The sequence below is a fragment of the Hemiscyllium ocellatum genome, chromosome 25, assembly GCF_020745735.1.
Source record: "Hemiscyllium ocellatum isolate sHemOce1 chromosome 25, sHemOce1.pat.X.cur, whole genome shotgun sequence".
Taxonomy (NCBI): domain Eukaryota; kingdom Metazoa; phylum Chordata; class Chondrichthyes; order Orectolobiformes; family Hemiscylliidae; genus Hemiscyllium; species Hemiscyllium ocellatum.
In genome coordinates this window covers 55,923,822-55,948,161 of record NC_083425.1, presented here as the reverse complement: position 1 = coordinate 55,948,161, position 24,340 = coordinate 55,923,822, and the positions used below count along the sequence as shown (strand labels likewise).

Below are 24,340 nucleotides of genomic sequence, written 5' to 3'. Positions count from 1 at the left end.
ATAAATTAAACTGCATTTATTTCAATGCAAGAGACCTAACAGGGAAGGCAGATGAACTCAGAGCATGGTTAGGAACATGGGATGGGATATCATAGCAATTATAGAAGCATGGCTCAGAGACGGACAGGACTGACAGCTTAATGTTCCAGGATACAAATACTACAGGAAAGATAGAAAGGGAGGCAGGAGAGGACGGGGAGTGGCGTTTTTGATAAGGAATAGCATTACAGCTGTCCCAAGGGAGGATATCCCCGGAAACACACCCAGGAAAGTTATTTGGGTGGAACTGAGAAATAAGAAAGGGATGATCACCTTATTGGGATTGTATTACAGAGGAGATCTCAGTTGTCTGTAAGAATAATAGGGTGGTTACGGTGGGAGATTTTAACTTTCCAAACATAGACTGGGACTGCCACAGTGGTAAGGGTTTAGATGAAGAGGAATTTGTTAAGAGTGTACAAGAAAATTTTCTGATTCAGTATGTGGATGCACCTGCTAGAGAAGGTGCAAAACTTGACCTACTCTTGGGAAATAAGGCAGGGCAGATGACTGAGGTGTCACTTTGGGGGAGCACTTTGGGGCCAATGACCATAATTGTATTTGTATTAAAATAATGATGGAAAAGGATAGACCAGATCTAAAGGTTGAAGTTCTAAATTGGAGAAAGGCTAATTTTGACGGTATTAGGCAAAGAACTTTCAAAAGCTGATTGGGATCAGAGATTCACAGGTAAAGGGGCGGCAGAAAAATGGGAAGCCTTCAGAAATGAGATTACAAGAGTCCAGAGAGTCACTGTTAGTGTGAAAGGAAAGGCTGGTAGGTATAGGGAATGCTGGATGACTGAAGAAATTGAGGGTTTAGTTAAGAAAAAGAAGGAAGCATCTGTCAGGTATAGACAGGATAGATCGAGTGAATCCTTAGAAGAGTATAAAGACAGTATGATTATACTTAAAGAGGGAAATCAGGAGGGCAAAAAGGGGATAAGAGATGGCTTTGGCAAATAGAGTTAAGAAGAATCCAAAGGGTGTTTACAAATACATTAAGGTCAAAAGGGTAACTATGGTGAGAATAGGGCCCCTCAAAGATCACCAAGGCGGCCTTTATGTGGAGCCACAGGAGATGGGGGAGATAATAAATGAGTATTTTGCATATTTTGCATCAGTATTTACTGTGGAAAAGAACTTGGAAGATATAGAATGTAGGGTAATAGATGGTGAACATCATGAAAAATATCCATATTCCAGAGGAGTAAGTGCTGGATGTCTTGAAACACATAAAAGTAGATAAATCCCCAGAAGCTGATCATATGCACCTGAGAACTCTGTGGGAAGCTGGAGAAGTGATTGCTGGGGCCTCGTACTGAAATATGTGTATCATAGACAGTCACAGGTGAGGTGCCGGAAGACTGAAGGCTGGCTAACATGGTGCCACTGTTTAAGAAGGGTGGTAAGGACAAGCCAGGGAACTATAGACCGGTGAGCCTGACCTCAATAGTGGGCAAGTTGTTGGAGGGAATCCTGAGGGACAGGATGTACATGTCTTTGGAAAGGCAAGGACTGATTAGGAATAGTCAACATGGCTTTGTGCATGGGAAATCATGTCTCACACACTTGATTGAGTTTTTTGAAGAAGTAGCAAAGAGGATAGATGAGAGCGATGGACATGATCTGTATGGACTTCAGTAAGGCCTTCAACAAGGTTCCCCAAGGTTAGATCTCACTGAATACAGGGAGAACTAGCCATTTAGATACACAACTGGCTCAAACGTAGAAGACAGAGGGTGGTGGTGGAGGGTTGTTTTTCAGAATGGAAGCCTGTGACCAGTGGAGTGCCACAAGGATTGGTGTTGGGTCCACTACTTTTCATCATTTATATGAGAGATATAGTCAGTTTGCAGATGACACCAAAATTGGAGGTGTAATGGACAGCAAAGAAGGTTACCTTAGATTACAACAGGATCTTGATCAGATAGACCAATGGGCTGAGAGGTGGCAGATGGAGTTTAATTCAGCTACATGTGAGGTGCTGCATTTTGGGAAAGCAAATCTTAGCAGGACTTATACATTTAATGGTAAGGTCCTAGGGAGTGTTGCTGAACAAAGAGACCTTGGAGTGCAGGTTCATAGCTCCTCGAAAGTAGAGTCGCAGGTAGACAGAATAGTGGCAGAATATTGTGTGCAATTCTGGTCTCCTTCCTTTTGGAAAGATGTTGTGAAACTTGAAAGGGTTCAGAAAACATTTACAAGGATATTGCCAGGGTTGGAGGATTTGAGCTATAGGGAAAGGCTGAACAGGCTGGGACTGTTTTCCCTGGAGTGTCGGAAGCTGAGAGGTGGACTTATAGGGATTTACAAAATCATGAAGGGCATGGATAGTCTTTTCCCAGGGGTGAGGCAGTCCAGAACTAGAGGGTATAGGTTTACAGTAAGAGGGGAAAGATATAAAAGAGACTTATGGGGCAACATTTTCACAGAGAGGGTGGTATGCTTATGGAATGAGCTGCCAGAGGAAGTGGTAGACGCCAGTACAATTGCAACATTTAAAAGGCATTTGGATAGGAAGGACTTGAAGGGATATGGGCCGGGTGCTGGCAGATTGGACTAGATTGGGTTGGGATATCTGGTTGGCATGGACGGGTTGGTCTGTGCTGTACATCTCTATTCTGTTTCCATTCTGTGCATAGGTTGAGAGCTGTGAGGGCAGAAATATGGTTTCAAGGTTGCAAGAGTTCACCATCAAGCAGGAAGGTGTTTTGAAGTGTGTCTCCTTCAATGCCAGAAGCATCGAAATAAGGCAGGTGAACTTGCAGCATGGGTTCGTACCTGGGACTTCGATGTTGTGGCCATTTCAGAGGCATGGATAGAGCAGGGATAGGAATGGCTGTTACAGGTTCTAGGAATTAGATGTTAAGAACAGGGAAGGTGGTAAAAAAGGGGGATGTATTGCATTAGTCACAGAAAGGACGTTTGATGAGGACTCATCTACTAAGGTAGTTGGGGCTGAGGTTAGAAACAGGAAAGGGGAAGTCACTCTCCTTTCCTGTTGGGAGTTTTCCATAGGCCTCCAAATAGTTCCACAGATGTGGAAGAAAGGATTGAAATGATGATTCAGGATAACTGTGAAAGTAACAGGGTAGTTGTGGCGGAGGACTTTAACTTTCCAAATATTGATTGGAAACACCTAGTTTGAGTACTTTAGATGGGTCAGTTTTTGTCCAATGTGCGCAGGAGGGTTTCCTGACACAGTATGTAGACAGGCCAACAAGGGGCAAGGCCACCTTAGATTTGGTACTGGGTAATGAACCAGGCCAGGTGTTAGATCTGGAGGTAGATGAGCACTTTGGTGATCGTGACCACAATTCAGTTACATTTACTTTAGTGATGGAAAAGGACAGGTTTATACCACAGGGCAAGAGTTATAGATGGAGGAAAGGCAATTATGATATAATGAAGCAAAATTTAGGATGCATAGGATGGGAAAGGAAACTGCAGAGGATGGACTCTACTGAAATGTGGAGTTTATTCAAGGAACAGCTACTGCGTTTCCTTGATAAGTTTGTACCTGTCAGACAGGGAGGAAGTGGTCGAGTGAGGGAACTGTGGTTCACTAAAGAAGTTGAATCTTTTGTCAAGAGGAAGGAGGAGGCGAATGTTCGGATGAGATGGGAAGGCTCAGTTAGGGTGCTTGAGAATTACAAGTTAGCCAGGAAGGACCTAAAGAGAGAACTAAGAGGAGCCAGGAGGGGACATAAGAAACATTTGGCAGGTAGAATCAAGGAAAACCCTATAGCTTTCTATAGGTATATCACGAATAAAAGAATGACTAGGGTAAGATTAGGGCAGTCAATGATAATAATGGGGAAGTTATGCATGGAATCCAAGAGATAGGAGAGTCGCTAAATGAATATTTTTCGTCAGTATTCACACTGGAAAAAGACAATGTTGTCGAGAATATGAGATACAGGCTCCTAGACTAGATGGGATTGAGGTTCACGGGGAGGTGGTGTTAGTAACTCTGGAAAGTGTGAAAATAGATAAGCTACTAAGGATAGCTGGTCATGTCGTTTCGTGGCTCATTCAATGTAACGGCACTGTTCACCTCTATCGACAAAACCCTAGTCAGCGAAACAATAGCCAACCTGCTGGACGTACAGAACAGCCAACAGGATGGTGAACCTATCAACAAAGATGGCATACTCAAACTACTGGACCTGTGCCTCACAACACACTTCACAGCCAAATATATGAACAAATCAACGGAACACCCATGAGCTCACCGATCTTTGCTCTCGTAGCAGAAGCAGTAATGCAAAGATTAGAACAAGCAGTCTTACTGCAAATTAAACCCAAACTCTGGGTCAGATATGTGGATGACACCCCTGTAATCATCACAAAGGTATACAGGAAAGCCACACGGACGGACCAAGTCCTGAAAGCAACCACCCCAACATACACAAATGAAGTTGCATCAAGACACTGTTCAAAAGGGCTACAGCACACTGCAGTACACCAGAACTGCAAAAAGAGGAAGAAGAACACCTCTACAATGTATTCGCCAATAACGGATACCCGCGCAATTTCATCAACTGATGCCTAAGGGAAAGACAACAGAAGGAGGACATGCCGCAACCCAAAGGACTAGCCACACTACCATACATCAGGAGCATTTCCAGACTACTGCGACCACTAGGTCTCGTAACAGCACACTAACCAACAGCCACTCTCAGACAACTCACCAGAATGAAGAACCCGATACCCAGCATGAGCAAAACTAATGTAGTGTACAAAATCCCATGCAAGGACTGCACAAAACACTACATAGGACAAACAGGAAAACAGCTAATGATCCGCATCCATGAACACCAACTGGCCACAAAACAACACGACCAGCTATCCTTAGTAGCCACACATGCAGATGACAAGCAGCATGAGTTCGACTGGGACAACACTACTATTGTAGGACAAGCCAAACAGAGAACAGCCTAGAGACATGGCACTCATCCACAGATTCAATCAATAAGCACATCGACCTGGACCCAATATACCGACCACTGCAACAGACAGCTGGAACTGACAACCGGAAGCAGCAGAGACAAACCACTATAAATGCCGGGGGAAACATCACAGAAGCGCTTCACAGGAGGTTCCCAAGCACTGAGGATGTCACCTAGATAGGGGACGAAATGTCTGCAACACAAATTCCCAGCTCAACGAACACAACCACAACATACATTTGCTAACTATGCAAAGCTAAAATATATTGTGTATTTAGTAGATTTATTGATGATGTATTTAGCTCAAATTAGCCAGCAGGGTTGGTACCACACTTGATTCTCATCAGGACTTTCAACAAAATCCTCATCATCTTCTCTAATACAAGCTTTATGAATTGGTAAAGAGAATGCAGACACCATGTCTGACATTAGGTGTAAGGCCAAAAGCTGAAGAGATTAGATTTTAGTCAGGTGGACACAGCAGCAAAGTCTAGTAAGTGACGTTCAGAGAGCAGGGCCTAGATTGGAGGGCCTATGAACAACGAAATGCTATGAGGACACAAACATACAGATAGCTGTCATCAGAAAAAAAACAGCATTAGTGAGAGTGTCTGCACAGTGGCTGCAGAATGCGGTGAGGCCAAGGTGAAAAGAATGAACAAAAACAAATGGATTTTGAATTAAGATACTAAGTGAGATAGAAGGTTAACAAATGGGGATGATGGACAAGCTTGACAGAAAGACAAGGCAGAATTAAAGAGTTTTTAGTCTGGAGGATAGAAGACCAGCAATGATGATGTTGAAATATTGCAACATGGAGATGACAAAGACATAAAAGAGCTATCTTAAGTTTTGTTGAAAATGCGATTTAAAAGTAGTCCTGGAGTTTTCATATTAATAAATCAAAACCTGCCACCATTCTAAAAGACTGAAGACTTAACAGCAATCTAGGTTTGTTCAACATATCATCTCAGCTGTATGACATTTTAATCTTTTGCTATAAATTCTGTGTCTTATGATCTTGCTCCATAGCTACCTGATGAAAGAGCAGCACTCTGAAAGCTAGTGCTTCCAAATAAACCTATTGACCTATGATCTGGTGTTGTGAGATTTTTAACATTATAATTAATCAAGCATTGTGCATTCAGCTAGTAAAGCATGTGCCTAAATTCACAATCTCTGCAGGTTTGAAAATAGTTTTCTAGGGGCAACTTTTCTTTTTACACAGAGAGTGGGATGCAGATGGAATGAGCTGTCAGCAGAAGTGACTGAGGTGGGTACATTAAAAATATTTAAAAGGCAGTTGGATAAATACATGGGCATGGACCCTGTGGCATGGTGGCACAGTGGTTAGCACTGCTGCCTCACAGTGCTAGAGATCTGGGTTCAATTCCCGCCACAGGCAACTGACTGTGTGGAGTTTGCACACATTCTCCCCGTGTCTGCGGGGGTTTCTTCCGGGTGCTCCGGTTTCCTCCCACAATCCAAAAATGTGCAGGTTAGGCGAATTGGCCATGCTAAATTGCCCGTAGTGTTAGGTGTAGAGAAATGGGTCTGGGTGGGTTGTGCCTCAGCGGGTCGGTGTGGACTTGTTGGGCCGAAGGGGCTGTTTCCACACTGTAAGTAATCTAATCTAAGTCTTGACCAAAAGGTCTATCTCCGAGCTGTAGGACTCTATGAACTCTAAGCAATTCGATGCAAATAAATATTGGGACTCCACTGCAATTCTAACTATTTCTTTTTCTTGATTCAATCACAGGCTAGGCAGAATGTATTGCTCTCACTTACTGCCCAGAGGGCAGCTCAGAGTCAACCACATTGCTGTGGGTCTGCAGTCACATGTCAGCCAGATCAGTTAAGGATGACAATTTCCTTCCCTAAAGGACATTAGAGAACTAGATGTGTTCTTTCCAGCAATCGACAATAGACTCTAATGATGCCCATGAATCCAAGTCCAGAATTTTTTTCCATTGAATTTAAATTCCACCATCTGCCATGGTAGGATTTGAATCCAGCTCCCCAGAACGTTACCTGCGCCTCTGGATTAACACAGCAGGTCAGGCAGCATCCAAAGAGCAGGAGAATTGACGTTTCGGATATGAGCCTGAAGGGCTCGATTCTCCTGCACTTTGGATGCTGCCTGACCTGCTGCGCTTTTCCAGCAACACATTTTCAGCTCTGATCTCCAGCATCTGCAGTCCTCACTTTCTCCTCTCTGGATTAACAGTCCAGCAATAATGCCATAGTCTATTGCGACCTCAGCATAACTACTAAACTAACCATGATTCTAAATTCTACAGTTTTCATGATGCACTTGCAATTTCCAGTTTAAAAATATTCAGAAAAAACTTGAGTACCTGAAGAGTGGAACTCATTACAAGAGGGAATGTTTGAAGCAATCAAAATACATGCATTTAAAGAAAGGTAGACAAACATATAGGGGAGTAGGTAATATATGGGAGTAATGATTGAAAGAGAAGTTGAGAAGAGGCTCTATCTCTGAGTTGTAGGATAGACTCTCAGATATCAGCATGGATATGTAGAGGGCCTGTATCTGTGCCACATATTCCTGCGTAATTCTAACTTACAGTCACAATTTTTGAAATAATACAAAATGAACTATTCCCATCTGTCCCAAAGTTAGAGTGGTGCAGTCATGCCACAGAATTAATTCCCTTTCAATGGTATTTGCATATTAACTGAAGTGACAGACAGTAGCTTAAAGAAAGAAAAGTAGTCTATCCCACAGGATGCTTTGTTACTAAGAAAAATCCTAACCAGCCCCATCCTCCAATTTATACTGTGCCAAATCAAAAGAAAATTCTTCCCTTCCCTCAGCCTCCCTCTAATCAGGACAAGCTTCCTGTCCCCAAAACAACACCTCAACTTTTGTCCTACCTTAAGCATATTGGTGTCTTAATCACTGAGTGTACAAGCCTTTCTTTTCTCGAATGGTATAGGGCTACAGTTTGAAGACTCAGGTTGCATATTAAATCCACATCTCCATAATCTGCAGGCATTGGGGTCCTGATTGATAATTTAGCCACAAAGGAAGTAATTGTTTTTATTTCAGTCATTAATACTAAGTGCTGGAGAAATACAAATTATATTGTGCCAGTTCTTTTAAAAAAAGCTATCCCAAACCTTCCAACAGGCCATGCAAATCTCAATCAAGATAAGCAGAGCTTGAGATCATAAATCCCTACAGTGTAAAAGCAGGCCATTTGGTCCATCAGGTTCACACCGACCCCCCAAAGAGAATCTGACCAATACCCACAATTACCCCCTCACACTACCTCTGGTAATCCTGCAAATTTCATGGCCAATCCACCTTATCCCTGGGCACCATCGGCAATTTAGCATTGCCAACTCACCGAACCTGCATATCTTTGATTGTGGGAGGAAACTGGAGCACCCACGCAGAGTTGCTGCTGCACTCCCTCTGTTTTAAGAATGTTAAGGATACCAAAACTGCACACAACACTCCAGGTGTGGTCTCAGCAGGGCTCTACATCACAAAGTGTGGTGCTGGAAAAGGCCAATTTAGCCAGGTTTTCTTGAATTAACAAGAGAACATTTATTAATTACTACACATGAGAAAGATTAATGACACCACATGTGTACACACATTAGAAGCAAGAGTTGAGTCCAAAAAGATAAGTTTAAAATTCACAAACCCATCTCAGAATTAATGGCAAACAGTGGAGAGTTAAACATTGCGACTACATTTGAAGTCGACCATAGGGCAATGGGGTTGTTTGGTGCATGTGTCGCAGAGATGTTCCCTAAAATGCTCCACAAGTTGCCATTCTGTCTCCCAGATGTCAACCACATCAAGAGCAACAAATCTAGCAGATGAGGTGGGTGGATGTGCAGGAAAAGCTCTGCCAGATGTGAAAAGATCCTTTGGGGCGTTGGACAGAGGTGAAGGTGGTGGTGTGAGCACAGGCGTTACACCTCATATGGAACCAAACAACTACCCCTTCCACATTCCTGATGAGGGCTTATGACCGAAGTGTGGACTCTCCTGCTTCTCAGATGCTGCTGGACCTGCTGTGCTTTTCCAGCGCCAGTCTTTTAAGACTCTGACTCTTCAGCATCTGCAGTCCTCACCTTCTCCCTCTCGTGGGCAGCACGGTGGCACAGTGGTTAACACTGCTGCCTCACAGTGCCAGAGACCTGGGTTCAATTTCCGCCTCGGGCAACTGTCTGTGTGAAGTTTGCATATTCCCGTGTCTGCGTGGGTTTCCTCCCACAGTCCAAAGATGTGCTGGTTAGGTGAATTGGCCATGCTAAACTGCCCATAGTGTTAGGTGAAGGGTAAATGTAGGGGAATGTGTCTTGCTGGGTTGCCCTTCGGAAGGTCGGTGTGGGCTTGTTGGGCCGAAGGGTCTGTTTCCACACTGTAAGTAATCTAATCTAATGTAAGAAGGGATCTGTTCAGCTTCAGCAAGATGTCTCACTCCTGTACTCGAATCCTCTTGCAATGAAGGCCAGAATACCATTTGTCTTCTTAACTTGCTGCATCTGCATGCTTGCTTTCTGTGGCTGCAGGTAAAAGGATGCACAGGGTTCCTTATTTATCAAAATTTCCCAATCTATCAGGCCAAGTCAGCATGGTTTTACAGGGAAGAGGCCGACGGATAGACAGTTAGAATTTGTTGAAGAATCGATGAGAGATTCATTGACTTTCCCATCAAGAATTAGCATTGCTGTTATTATTGTACTAGAGGGTGTTTTAAAGTCGAAAAATATGAAATAGGTTTGCAGTTATTTAGGTTGATAGCCAATTGGCATTATCAATGGAGCCATGCATGAAATTAATGGCAAGTGGCAAGTTACAGAGTTCAAGAAACGAGGTGAATGCAAAAACAGAAATTTCAGACAAAGTAGAGTGAATTTCTCAGAAAGGTGTTCAGTAAAAACACAGAGGATGTAAATATCAAGTGTCTTTTTGTCTCCAGATCTAGTGACATGGATGACAATGTATCTGCTGCATAGAGTTCTCCCTCATTCCTGCGTGAGGAGGCAAGTGCAAGTCTCAGATCATTGACAGTACTACAGTTACTGATCAAATTCACTATGACACAAAGTTTAGTTACAAATTCTGAAGACAGTTCATAGGATCTAAAACAGAGTTTTGAACAGTCACAAAAGTATTTTCAGCATTTTGCTTTTATTTTACTGTAGTGATTGAGCTCATCGTCATGATACCAATACTTTTTTAGATATATCACACCTTACCCAATTACTTTAATGTCAATTAGAGTCTTAATTCATCAATTCAAAGTTACCAGCCAATTACTATTGCCAATTCTTGAGTTGATATCATGGGACACAATGGCTGGGCACCTAGAGTTAATCAGGTGCAGCTGGCAGATTTACAAAAGGAGACCATGTTTCAAAGTTGCAGACTGTTACCTCCAGATCCAGGGTAAAGTTCCTTAATGTGCCAGATGGCTTACCCCAAACTGTTAAGCACTCTGGTGAAAAAGGGATGAACTCATTCCCCTTCTTTATCCACCAGTTGATCTCAACAAGGTTAATTTAAAACAGTATCCCTTCCCCTCTGGATACTTCCTCTCCAATCAAATGCTGCTTTAAAAACAAGGCCAATTTAGCCAGGTTTTCTTGAATTAACAAGAGAACATTTATTAATTACTACACACGAGAAAGATTAACGACACCACATGTGTAGACACATTAGAAGTAAGAGTTGAGTCCAAAAAGATAAGAGTTTAAAATTCACAAACCTATCTCTGAATTAATGACAAACAGTGGAGAGTTAAACATTACTACTGCATTTGAAGTTGCTAGTATCATCGTTGTTAGTCATTGAAAAGTTCAATTCCACAATTCTTAAATTTATAGATGGTTGAGATCCTATGGTTTTAATCCTTTGAACTGTGTCTGAATTCCAATATTCAGGATAAGAGGGAGCCCTTTTGTTGTCTTGTTTTCTTCTGTCTAGTTTGTAGTTAATTGACTTTAGAGTCTTCACCTGCAACACACAGTGACTAGGAGTTGTTTTTTGGACTGTCAGCTTCAAAGTAGAGGTAAAGTCACCATAGAACCATCGATCTGTAGAGCTGCTCTTGCATTAGAGAGAGACCACTGATGTTGAGTTTAACCTGACGGTCACCATGCTTTAGGTGAGAGCTTCAGGTGACCTGAGCTGGTACAAGAATTGAACCCCTGCTGTTGGCATCATAAATTAGCTGTCCAGTAAACCAACCCTCCCTGCACAGTATGGTAAAGGTCAAGCCTGAGTTGGTACACGAGAATGTTCAGTCTCACGAGCATCGCCAGTCCAGTTGAAGTTGGTTTTTAATCCTTGACCTTCAGTATTCTTCAAAGGGAAAACACAAAATATATCTGCAGTTTCGAAAATAATGGTTTGCTGATGAGGAGGTTTTTGTCAGCCCCTTATTGCCTTTGCAGTCACAAGCGATCTCTGCTGACTTGCCTCTTCCCCCATCTTTGAAAGTTTGTTGTTTGAAATTCCCTGTGCATCTGCAGTTGTGACATTCACGGGTGTTTCTCTTTCTTTGAAAATCAATTTACATCTACAACCATTTCTGGCTGTATCAGTACTCTTTTAGATTAGATTAGATTAGATTCCCTACAGTGTGGAAACAGGCCCTACAGCCTAACAAGTCCACACCGACCCTCTGAAGAGTAACCCACCCAAACCCATTTCCCTCTGATTAATGCACTTAACACTATGGACAATTTAGCATGGCCAATTCACCTAACCTGCACATCTTTGGACTGTGGGAGGAAACCAGAGCACGCAGAGGAAATCCATGCAGACACAGGGAGAACCTGCAAACTCCACACAGACAGTCACCCGAGGCTGTAATCGAACAGTGCTAACCACTGAGCCACCGTGCCGCCCTGTTAAAATACACATTTTGGAATTAGTTTACAAATATTCACATACTTTGGGTTTCTGACCCATAGTCATCTTGAAGAAATTCTTTGCACAAGGACGACAGGTTTTTTTTTGAAAGTAACATAAACAATTACTGATAAAAATGTTTACACATATGTAGAATAGTACAGCACGGGAACTCGTCCTTCGACCCATGATGCTGTGCCGAACATGACACCAAATTAAACTAATTCCTTCTACTTGCCCTTGCAAATTCGCGTGGTTATCTAAAAGTTCCTTAAACGCCCATAAGTTATCCACCTCCATCACTACACCTGGCCATGCGTTCCAGACTTCTATCACACTCTGTGTAAAACACTTCCTCCTCATATTTCGTTTGAACTTTCCCCCTTACACCTTAAATGCATACCCCCTAGTATTAGACATTTCAATTCTGGGCAAAAGATTCTGACCATCGGCCCCAGCTATGCATCTCAATTTTATAGACTTCTATCAAGTCTCCCCTCGGTGTCTGCTGCTCCAGAGAAAACAAGTCAAGTTTTCATAGTCTCTCCTTATAGCTCATACCCTCTAAACCAGGCAAAATCCTGATAAAGCTCTTCCGCACCCTCTCCAAAGCCTCTATATCCTTCCTATAATGCAGTGACCAGAAATGAATGCAATCTCCAAGTGTGGCCTAACCAAAGTCTTATAAAGCTGTAACATGACGTCCTAACTCTTGTACTCAATTTCTCAACCGACAAATGCAAACATGCCATAAAGCCTGCTTTACCACCCTGCCTACTTGCATGGCCACTTTCAGGGAGCTTAGGATTTAAACCCCAAGATCCCTATGTACCTCAGTGATATTTAAGGTCTGCCATTAACTGTTTACCTTTGCTTATCATTCGATCTCCCAAAGTGCAGCACCTCACACACCCAAATTAAATTCCACCTGGCATTGTTCTACACATATCTGCCACTGATCTCACTCCCGCTGTATTCTTGGACAACCTTCCACATTATTCACAACTCCACTGATCTTTGTACCATCCACAAACTTACTAACCAATCCATCTACATTTTTATTCAAATCATTTCCAATATTACTAACAGCAGAGGTCCCAGTACGGATCCTTGCAGAACACCACTGATCATGGACCACTAGCCAAAAAAGCTACCTTCCACCACTACCCTTTGCCTTCTATGGGCAAGCCAGCTCTGAATCCAAGTGACCAAGTCACCGTGGACCCCATGCAAATTAATTTTCTGGATAAGCCTACCACAAGCCTTACTAAAATCCACATAGTCAACATCATCTGCCATACCTCAATTACCTTCACCACCTCCACGAAAAATTCCATCAAGTTAGTGAGACATAACCTGCCACTCACAAATCCACGCTGACCTTCTCTAATTAGGCCATACTTTACCAAATGTTTGTAAATCCTATGCCTACATTGAGTGGCAAGTGTGCAAAGGGATGCAAGACAGGCTCAAGAGCAAAAGCAAAAATGAAAGGGCACTGCTTGCCTAGAAACCTATAAGGAATGGTGCTCAGCAGGTCGGTGTTCAGCTTGGTCTTATTTATTAAGAAGTGAAAGAGGAAATGAAAGAATACTGATATTAGCACAGACAATAAAAGAGAATGCCTTTGTTCAGCATCATCACACAGGGCTTCAGGGATACAGATAGTCTATCAGTGAGAATGTGTACAGGGTATAAGCAGGCAGGGAAAGCATCAAGCTCTAAGTTTTGTGAAACAAGAGATTCAGCTGAGCATGACTTAGATCAGATAAGAATTTACAGTTAACAATGGGACGCTGGAGGCAAGGGTAGTGGATTAACAAGGTGAAAAGCATTCATTATGTGAAGTCAGTTATTCATTGTGTAACAGCAGATGGCTTAATCTTTGCTATTGACACTTACTAATTGTAACAGTCACCCAATTAATATGTATGTGGCCCTATCTGGATGCTCCTCCTTGTAAAATAACTATATAATTTGTTGAGAAACTGTTGTTCCAGAGAAGACTGTGAACTCATGTGCACATGGGCGATTGTTTTCACTCCCTCCAGGGCTCAGAATAAAATGAAGGAGGTAAAATTACACTGTATCTCTGAGCATTTTGCTTCAACTGATGGGGAAGAAACAGGATGAAAAATATTGGCGTAGTTGGTCCCCTCGCTCAATTGCTCTCTATTCTATGGATTCCTCAAATGGTAATTAGTTCAGTCGAGAGACACAGTTTCACAAACGCGCTGGCAGGCAGAGGTTCAAGTCCTCTGCGCTGCATTGGGGGAATGGAAGTGTGATTGAGGTTTGAGTTCTCCACCCGGTACTGGAGTTCTAGTCCCCTGGGGTGGATTAACTGAGGTTCAATTCCTCTGTGCTGTTCTGGGGTTCAAGTCCCTTGGGTGGGTTAATTTGAGGTTCAAGTCCTCTGTGCTGTGCAGAAGTTCGAGCTCTCTGTGTTTAAGCAATGTTTGAGTTTTCTGTGTTTAATTGGGGTTCAACTTTCTGTGTTAATTGGGGCTTGAGCTTTGTGTGTTTAACTGGGGTTTTGAGTTCTCTGTGTTTAGGTGGGGTTCAGGTTCTCGGTGTTTAAGTGGGGTTCAAGCCTTCATGAGGAGTAAAGTGAGAAACGGGTTAAAGTCCCCTAGTAGGAAATTTGAGGCTCTATGAGTCTCTGTTCTGGGGAAAGAGAGTGGCTTGGATTACAGCACCATGTGGTCCGCTGTGAAGGCTTTCTCTTTTTATAAATGTGGTTTCAGTGAGAGGGTGTAAAGAAAAAATGGGAAACACTGAAATTAAAGTTGTACTAATACTTGGGTTGAAAAAGGAAAGTTTCAAAGTAAATTGTGCCATGCTGGGAGTGTCTGATATTTTAAAAATTTGGTTCGTTAAAATACTGATTCAGAAAATCCTTATAAGTAACTGTTTTGCCTTGTTTGAATCAGTATCTCAATTCAATGTGTTTTGTGGGCTATGCAGTGAGGCAGATTTTGCTTTTTCATTGAAATTGTACAACATTATGTCCTTCTTAAAATGATCAAACTTGTAACCTTAAATCAAATTGATCGAGTGCCTTGAGCCCCTGGTCTGTTTGAAATTCTGCAATGCCTGTTCAAAAAACTGATTAGGAGATGCCGGTGTTGGACTGGGGTGTACAAAGTTAAAAATCGCACAACACCATCACCTGATGAAGGAGCGTCGCTCCGAAAGCTGGTGTGCTTCCAATTAAACCTGTTGGACTATAACCTGGCGTTGTGTGATTTTTAACTTTGTTTAAAAAAAAGTTGGGTCAGTGACCATGATTTAGCTAGATGAGAGTATTGTATTATAATATCTTTGCTGCTGTGTTTTTAATTCAGAATGTTCAAAAATAAGAAGAATGCATTTTGAGTTTGATGTTTTGTTAAGATTCAAGAGAATATTAGAACTTGAGGCTGCACTGTAAGTTCTGTTAATTATTGTTAAGACTTCTTGGGCCCTCTTCATATTGCAAATTCAAAGAATGTTGATCTCTATCAAAGTTGCCGCTGTAATTCTGACTGTTTAATTTGGGAATTTTCATTTGGAGAACATATTTTAAAATATTCTGCATTTGTTTCCCACGAATATTTGAGATTTAAATCTGAACTGAAACTACCACTTCAACTGCTAAAGCACAGGAAACTTTTTGTTGTTTTCTTGCTGTTCCAGACTTCTGAAATACTTTGCCTGACAACGTTCACATTAGGCGAAAGTGAGGACTGCAGGTGCTGGAAATTAGAGATTGCTGCAGATTTTCCTGACAACTTTCACATTAGCTGAAATTCAATTTGTTAAAGGAAAATAATGTAGAATAACCTGAATGAGGTACCCGAAGGTTTGATTTTAGGTCCATTGATCGTTGTTTATAATTGACTGAATTGTTTAGGCAGTACAATTTAGAAGTTTATGGATTGCATAAAACTTGATAATGTCATAAATTGTGAACAGAGTAACAGACTTCAAGACAACTGAGAAGGTTGAAATAGGCAGACACAATTTAGTGTAGTGAAATGTTTGACTGTCTTCATACTGATAAACACCTTGGCAAGGAAGGAATGAGAGAGGAAATACAAAGTGACTTTCGGCAGCTAACACCATCTCTAGAGTTTCTCCATACACAGGTAAAGCATGCCTTTAGACCACTGCCCACCCCTCTACAACCTGATCCAATGGATTCAATCAGCTTCCCAGTCATGAGCTCAAACACTGAACTAATAACAATGAAGAGGCGATTGATATGCTTTATTGTCAGTGGCCTTCCTATGGACATTAAACCATGTGAGCTTTACCTTGCCTTTCGATAATTTAAAGGATATGACGGTTCACTGATCAAGCTAACATCACAACAGAGCAGGAGCAGATGCAGCAAAGAATACTGTGTTCACCTAGCCTGCAGCTGCAGCACTGTGCACTCAGACATGCTGGAATCTGAAGCACCTCCACAAGGATGAAAGCCTCTTCAGATTCACCCAGAAGCCCACTGAAGATGTCACCTAGTATGGTGACAAAATGTCTGGAAATGTACCTTCCAGCTCAGAGCAAACCTACATCCAGCTTTGTTAAGTATTTAACTGCCCTTATCCAAGAATTCAGATTTCTTCAAGGAGCGATGCAAGAACAGACTGGATTTTGTTTTCAGGTTGGACTTTACTGGAGGAGATTTTGGAGAACTGATTCGTTTCCACTCAACTTGGAGGGGATGGAGTGGTCACTAAGGACTGTGGATTTAAGAACTTTACTGGTGAATTTTTTTTCTAATGGGAGGATTCTTCAAATTCCATTTACTGTAATGGACTAGTAATTTTGTTGTTATAATCATTGTATGCTGTGTGTCAATAACTTGCTTAAATATTGGCTGTCAGAGTCTTATAAAGCTAGTAGTGCCATCTCAGTGGTTATCATGAAATGATAAAAAGAGGGAATGAGAACATGTACAGGGTATACGCAGGCAGGGAAAGCATTAAGCTCTGAGTTTTGTGAAACGAGATTCAGCTGAGCATGACTCAGATCAGATAAGAACTTACAGTTAACAATGGGATGCTGGAGGCAAGGGTAATGGTTTAACAAGGTGGAAAACCATTAATTATGTAGAGCCATTTAACAAGATGAGGTAGCATTCAATATGTAACGTCAGTTAAGGAGGTGAAAAGTATTCATTATGTGAAGTCAGTTATTCATTGTGTAACAGCAGATGGCGTAATCTTTGCTATTGACACTTACTGATTGTAACGGTAACCCACCCAATTAATATGTATGTTGCCTTATCTGGATGTTCCTCCCTGTAAAACACTATATATTTCATTGAGAAACAGCTGTTCCAGAGACATGTTTCTCTGTGCACACGGGTGATCGTTCTCTCTCCCTCCAGGGTCCAAAATAAAGATGAAGGAGGTAAAACTACACTGTCTCTCTGAGGGTTTTGCTTTGACTGAGCGGGAAACGGGATGAAGAAGGGCTTATGTCCGAAACGTCGATTCTCCTGCTTCTTGGATGCTTCCTGACCAACTGCTCTTTTCCGGCAACACATTTTCAGCTCTGATCTCCAGCATCTGCAGTCCTCCTGACAGCAGGATAGGCATGTACAGTCTAACTTTCAAAACTAAGTTAAGAAAGTTGTTCAGAAATTTGAACAAAAGGAATGGGCAAGCAAAGATCTTTTCAAAGTAAAGGTTCTATAATGAAGCACATGGACATGGTAAAAAGTTATATCAGTGCTTATCACTGTCATTGCAAATAAAACGTCTATAAAAAGGCAAACAGAAGCACTGATTATTTTACCTGTGTGTGGAAAACACTATCAAATTGGTCAATTCAAACATGCACATGATTTTAGTTCCAAGGCTTGTTGTACAGTTTTGATATTTATTATAGAAAAAGGAACAGTACAAAGCAAAAGAAGCAACGTTGATTCATTAGACTACAAATCAATAAAAGTAACTTTGAGACAATAAGGTGTTTTCACTGGAACTGCAGAAAAGTAGCAAAGAGGTATTTGAAATTGCTAAGATACTCTTTCCACGGAAAGCAAAAAGACAGGATTTTCCACACAGTACATAGAATGTCTCACCACAGATCCTTGGTAAATGCAAGTGTATAAACTCTCAAAGTGTGTTTGACAGAGAGAAGAATAGATGAGCTAGATCATACAACAGCAATGCAGATTGGAAGGGTAAAATAGTCTGTATTAATACAAAAGACTCCACAAATGCTCCCACTACAAGGAGTAGTCGTCAACATCAGTCACGTAACTTGGTATAATAAATTGACCAGGTCTACAAGAAAGCATTCTAGTGTGATACAGTGACAGACCTCTTTATACAGGACTGTAGTCCAGTATTGTACTGTGACAGAACTGCCCCCACCAGGACCGTACCTGTGTTATACAGTGACAAGCCTCTACCCATCAATACAGTACCCATGTTATACAGTGACAAACCAATCAATACTGCACCCGAGTATTATTCAGTGATCGACCAGTCCCCATCAGCACCGTAGCCCACAGCCCATTGTTACACAGTGACAGACTTGTTCCTATCAGTACTGTACCCCGCTGTTATATAGTGATAGACAAGTCCCCATCAGTACTGTACCCTACTGTTATATAGTCACAGACCTGTTCCAAGTACTGCACTCCATTGTTATAGTGAGAAACCTGCCCACACCAGTATTGTACTCCACCAGTGTACAGTTACAGACCTGTCCCCACCAGTACTGTATCCTAGTGATGTACAGTGACAGGTCTGACCCCACTAGTACTGTAACATGGTGTTAATGACAGACATGTCCACACAGCACTGTACCCACCATTACATAGTGACAGACCTGTCCCCAACAGGACTGTACCCCAGTGTTATACAGTGACGCTCATGCCCCTACCAATATTATATCCCAGTGCTACACACTGACAGACCGGTGCCCACCAATACTGTACCCTACTGTAATGCACTGACAGAGCCATTGCAACCAATACTGCACCCTAGTGTTATACAGCAACAAACCTGTCCCCACCAGTACTATACCTCAGTGTTATACACTGACAGACGCTGTCCCACCAATATTGTACCTCAACACTTTACAGTCACAAACCTGTTCCTACCAATACGACATCCCACTGTTATGCAATGACAGACATGTCTCCACCATAGAGTCATAGAGATGTACAGCACAGAAACAAACCCATCAGTCCAACTGATCCATGCCAACCAAACATCCTAAAGTAATCTAGTCCCATTTGGCCATGTCCCTCTAAACGCTTCCTATTCATGTACCCATCCAAATGCCTTTTAAATGTTGCAATTATATCAGATCCACTACTTCCTCTGGCAGCTCATTCCATACATGCACCACACTCTACATTAAGAAATTGCCCCTTAGGTCCCTTTTATCTCTTTTCCCTCTCACTCTAAACCTGGCCACTAGTTCTGGACTTTTCACATCCCCAATCTCCAGGGAAAAGACCTTGTCTATTTACCCTATCCATGCCCCTCAATTTTATAAATCTCTAGAAGGTCACCCCTCAGCTTCCGACACTCCAGGGAAAACAAACCCAGCCTATGCAGCCTCTCCCTATAGCTCAAACTCTGGCAACATCTTGTAAATCTTTTCTGAACCCTTTTAAACTTCACAACGTTCTTTCTATACTAGGGAGACCAGAATTGCACACAATATTCCAAAAGTGGCCTAACCAATGTTTTGTACAGCTGCCACATGACCTCCCAACACCTGTACTCAACAATCTAATCATAAGGCAAAGCACACCAAACACCTCCTTCACTATCCTATGGGGGCAACTTTTTCACGCAGAGGGTGGTGCATGTATGGAATGAGCTACCAAAGGAGATGGTGGAGGCTGGCACAATTGAAACTTTTAACAGGCATTTGGATGGGTATATAAACAGGAAGAGGGATATGGGCCAAGTGTTGAAAAATGGGACTAGATTAGGTTGGAATATCTGGTCAGCACAGACAAGGTGGACCGAAGGGTCTGTTCCATGCTGTACATTTCTATGTCTCTATGACTCTACAAACTATGAACCTGCACTCCAAGCTCTCTTTCCTAACTGATCCTCTGCTTTGGTCCTACAGACACTGACTGTTTTATTTGCTCCTCTTCCCAATCATACTAGTCTCAGCTGATCAATTTCCTCACTATCTCCCAGCCCCCACCTTAGTTTAAATCCTGTTGAGCAGCTCCATCAAATCTCCCTGACAAAATATGAGGACCTCATAGCCCTACAAACGGAGAAAAAAAACACCATTTGTGGGCGGCATGGTGGCACAGTGGTTAGCACTGCTGCCTCACAGTGCCTGAGACCTGGGTTCAATTCCCGACTCAGGCGACTGATTGTGTGGAGTTTGCACGTTCTCCCCGTGTCTGCGTGGGTTTCCTCCGGGGGCTCCGGTTTCCTCCCACAGTCCAAAGATGTGTGGGTCAGGTGAATTGGCCATGCTAAATTGCCCATAGTGTTAGGTAAGGGGTAAATGTAGGGGTATGTGGAAACAGGCCCTTCGGCGGGTCAGTGTGGACTTGTTGGGCCGAAGGGCCTGTTTCCACACTGTAAGTAATCTAATCTAATCATTTCGACTGGGACAACAAATCAAGACATGCCAGGGAATTCCTAGAGGCCTGGCACTCCAACCACAACGCCATAAACAAACACATAGATCTAGATACCATCTATCAACCCCTCAGAAAACGAACAGGAAATGACATCACTACTAACCCCAAGAACCCCACACAGGACAAACATATAAATAGAAAGCAGGAGACAACAGGTTCGCTTCACTTGGAGGTCACTACTGATGATGTTACCTAGCCAGGTAATGAAATGTTTGGATATCAAACCTTCAGCTCAGCAAGCAAACCTATTAGTCCCCTTCCAATTTAGGTGCATTCCATCCTTCTTGTGCAGGTCACTGTGGGTAGGAAAAGCAAAGTTACAGTGATCATAGGGTATTTCAGTTTGCAGGCAGACTGGGAAAATCAGTGGATTGCAAGGAAAGGAATTTGTGGAATGTCTACTAGATGGTTTTTTGGATCAGCCTGTGGTGGAACCCACTCGGGAACAGGCAATGCTGGATTTAGTATTGTGCAATGAGGCAGACTTGAAAAGGGAACTTAAGGTGAAAGAACTTTAGGAGGCAGTGATCATAATTTGACTGAATTTACTCTGCAATTTGAGTGAAGATAGAATCAGAAGTAATGGTATTACAGCTGAAGAAAGGCAAATACAAAAGGATGAGGAAGGAGCTGGGTAGAATTGACTAGTAGAGGAGCCTAGCAGGAAAGAGTGTGGAACAGCAACGGCAGGAGTTTCTGCGAGGAATTCAGGAAACAAGTAGAGATTCATCCCGAGAATAAAATAGCATAGTACAGGAAGTATGAGGCAACCATGGCTGACTAGGCAAGTCAGGGATAGTATAAAAGCAAAAGAGAAAGCATATAATATGGTGAAGGGCAGTGGAACCAGAGGATTGCACAGGACACCAAAAAAATGAGGGAGAAGATTAAATATGAGGGTATGCGCGCCAATAATAGAAAGGAAGACTATAAGAGTTTCTTTAAACATATAAAGAGCAAAAGAGAGGCAAAAGTGGACATTGGATGGCTGGAAAATTACACTGGAGAGATAGTAGTGGGGAACAAGGAAATGGCTGAGGAACTGAATAATTGTTTTGTGTTAGTCATCACCTAAGTAATATCCTAAATATTCAAGAGAGTGAGGGGTCACAGCTGAGTATGGTGGTTGTCACCAAGGAGAAGGTACTAGGAAAACTGAATGGCCTGAAGGTGAATAAATCACTTGGAACTTTGGGGTGTAATTCATCTAGTCTAAGGGAGATAAATGAAGAGATAATGGAAGCGTTACTGGTGATCTTTCAGGATTCACTAGAGTCAGGGAGGGTCCCAAAGGACTCGAAAATCACTAGCATGACATGCCTGTTTAAAAAGGGAGTGAGGCAAAACACAGAAAATTACAGACTGATTAGCCTAACCTCGGTCATGGGTAAGACACTGGAATCCATTGCGAAGGATGAGATTTCGGAATACTTGAAAGCATATGGTAAAACAGGGCAAAGTCAGCTCGGTTTCATCAAGGGTACGTCATGTCTGACAAATCTGCTAGAATTCTTTGAGGAAGTAACAAACATGTTAGACCAAGAAGCACCAATGGATGTTATCTATCTGGACTTCAAGAAGGTCTTTGACAAGGTGCTGGACAGAAAGCTAAGTCAGATAAGGGCCCACAGTGTGAGAGGTAACATGTTAGCATGGATAGAAGCTTGGCTGTCTGGCAGAAAACAGAGAGTGGGAATGGCAGCCGGTGACAAGTGGTGTTCCGCTAGGCTCAGTGTTGGGACCACAACTTCTCACTTGATACAATAATGATCTAAATGAAATAACTGAGGGCATTCTAGCTGAGTTTGCAGATGATACAAAGACAGGTTGAGGGACAGATAGCATTGAGGAGGCAGGGAAGCTGCAGAAGGATTTAGACAGGTTAGGAGAGTGAGCAAAGAAGTGGCAAGTGGAGTACAATGGGGTAAAATGCAATGTCATGCACTTTGATAGGAAGAATAGAGGCATGGACTATTTTTGAAATAGGGAGAAAATTCAGAAGTCTGGGTTGCAAAGAGACTTTGGAGTTCTAGTCCAGGATTCTGTCAAGATAAACTTGCAGGTTGAGTCAGTAACTAGGAAGACAAATGCAATTATGGCATGTATTTTGAGAGGACTGGACTATAAAAGATGTAATTCTGAGGTTCTATAAGGCTCTGGTCAAACTACATTTGGAGGATTGTGCACAGTTTTGGGCCCCACATCTCAGGAAGGATGTATTGGCCCTGGAGCATGTTCGGGGGGGTTCACGACAATGGTCCCAGGAATGAAAAGTTTAACATATGAGGAATCTCTGAGGACTCTGGGTCTGTACCCAGAAGGATGAGGGGAGATCTGATTGAAGCTTACAGAATACTGAATGGTCTGGACAGAGTGACCATTGGAGAGACTAGGACCCAAAGAAGTCCTTGGCGGACAGGGAAGACCTTTTAGAATGGAGATAAGGAGAAATTACTTCAGCCATAGAGTGGTGAATCTATGGAATTCATTGTCACAGAAGGACGTGGAGGCCAGGTATTTAAGACTGAGATAAATAGGTTCTTTTAGTACCAAGGGGATCAAGAGTTATAGGAAGAAAGCAGGAGAATGGGGTTGAGAAACTTATCAGCCATGATAGAATTGTGGAGCAGACTCAATGGACTGAATTCCAATGATCCAAAAATGTGAACCTGTCTCCCCTATACCAGCTCCTCAGCCATGCATTCATCTGCTCTATCCTCCCATTCCTACCCTCACTAGCTTGTAGCACAGAGTAATAAAGATACTACTCCCCTGAAGACCTCCTTTTTAAATTCCTGCCTAACTTCCTATAGTCTCCCTTCAGAGTCTTCTCTTTTTCCCTTCCTATGTCGTTCGTCCCAATGTGTACAATGATCTCCTGCTAGTCCTATCCCCTTGGAGAATATACTGCACTTTTTCACAGGCACCAGGAGGCACACACCATTCTGATTTCTTGCTATCAACTGCAGAAACGTCTGTCTATGCCCCTTTCACAATCGATCACTTGGAACCTGACGTAACCTGGGCAGCAGAGTGGCTCAATGGTTAGCACTGCTGCCTCACAGCGCCAGGGACCCGGGTTAATTTCCAACCTCAGGCGAATGTCTGTGTGGAGTTTGCATGCTCTCCCAGTGACTGTGTGAGTTTCCTCCCACAATCTAAAGGCTTGCAGGTTAGGTGAATTGGCCTTGGCAAATTGCCCATAGTTTTCAGAAATGTGACAGCCAAGTGCATTAGTCAGGGGAAATGTAGAGCAAGAGGGTAGGGGAATGGGTCTGGGTGGGTTACTCTTCAGAGATAGGTGTGGATTATTGGGCTGAATGGAGTGTTTTCACACTGTAGGGATTCTGTGATACTCCTTGTTACATTAGGGCCACTCTCAATACCAGAAACTTGGCTCTTCATGCTACATTCCTAAGAGTCCATTCCACTCGACATCTTCAAATCAGCATACTTGTTTGAGATGAAGAAAGACACAGGGCAATACCTGCTTCTCTCACCTACTTTTTCTTGGATGAAACCCATCTACCTGACTGTATCCATTTTTCTCCCATCCCATAACTATCATTCATCACACCCACTAGCTCCTGTAAATTCCTCATTTCCTCCACCCCACCAGTACTTTACCCCAGTGTGACACAGCAACAGACCTGCCCTCACCAGTACTGTACCCCAGTGTTGTAGTGACTGACCTGTCCCTAACAGTACTGTACCCCAGTGTTATACAGTGACAGAGCTGTCCCCACCAGGACTGTACCCCAGTGTTATACAGTGACAGAGCTGTCCCTAACAGTACTGTCCCCCAGTGTTATACAGT

At 42.6% G+C, this 24,340-nt stretch overlaps 1 protein-coding gene across 2 annotated transcripts in view; it reads right to left on the bottom strand.

The window, feature by feature from the left end:
- The window catches only part of recql5 (RecQ helicase-like 5), a 145,708-nt gene that overhangs the window by 120,881 nt on the left and 487 nt on the right, over positions 1 to 24,340 (bottom strand). The window lies entirely within an intron of this gene.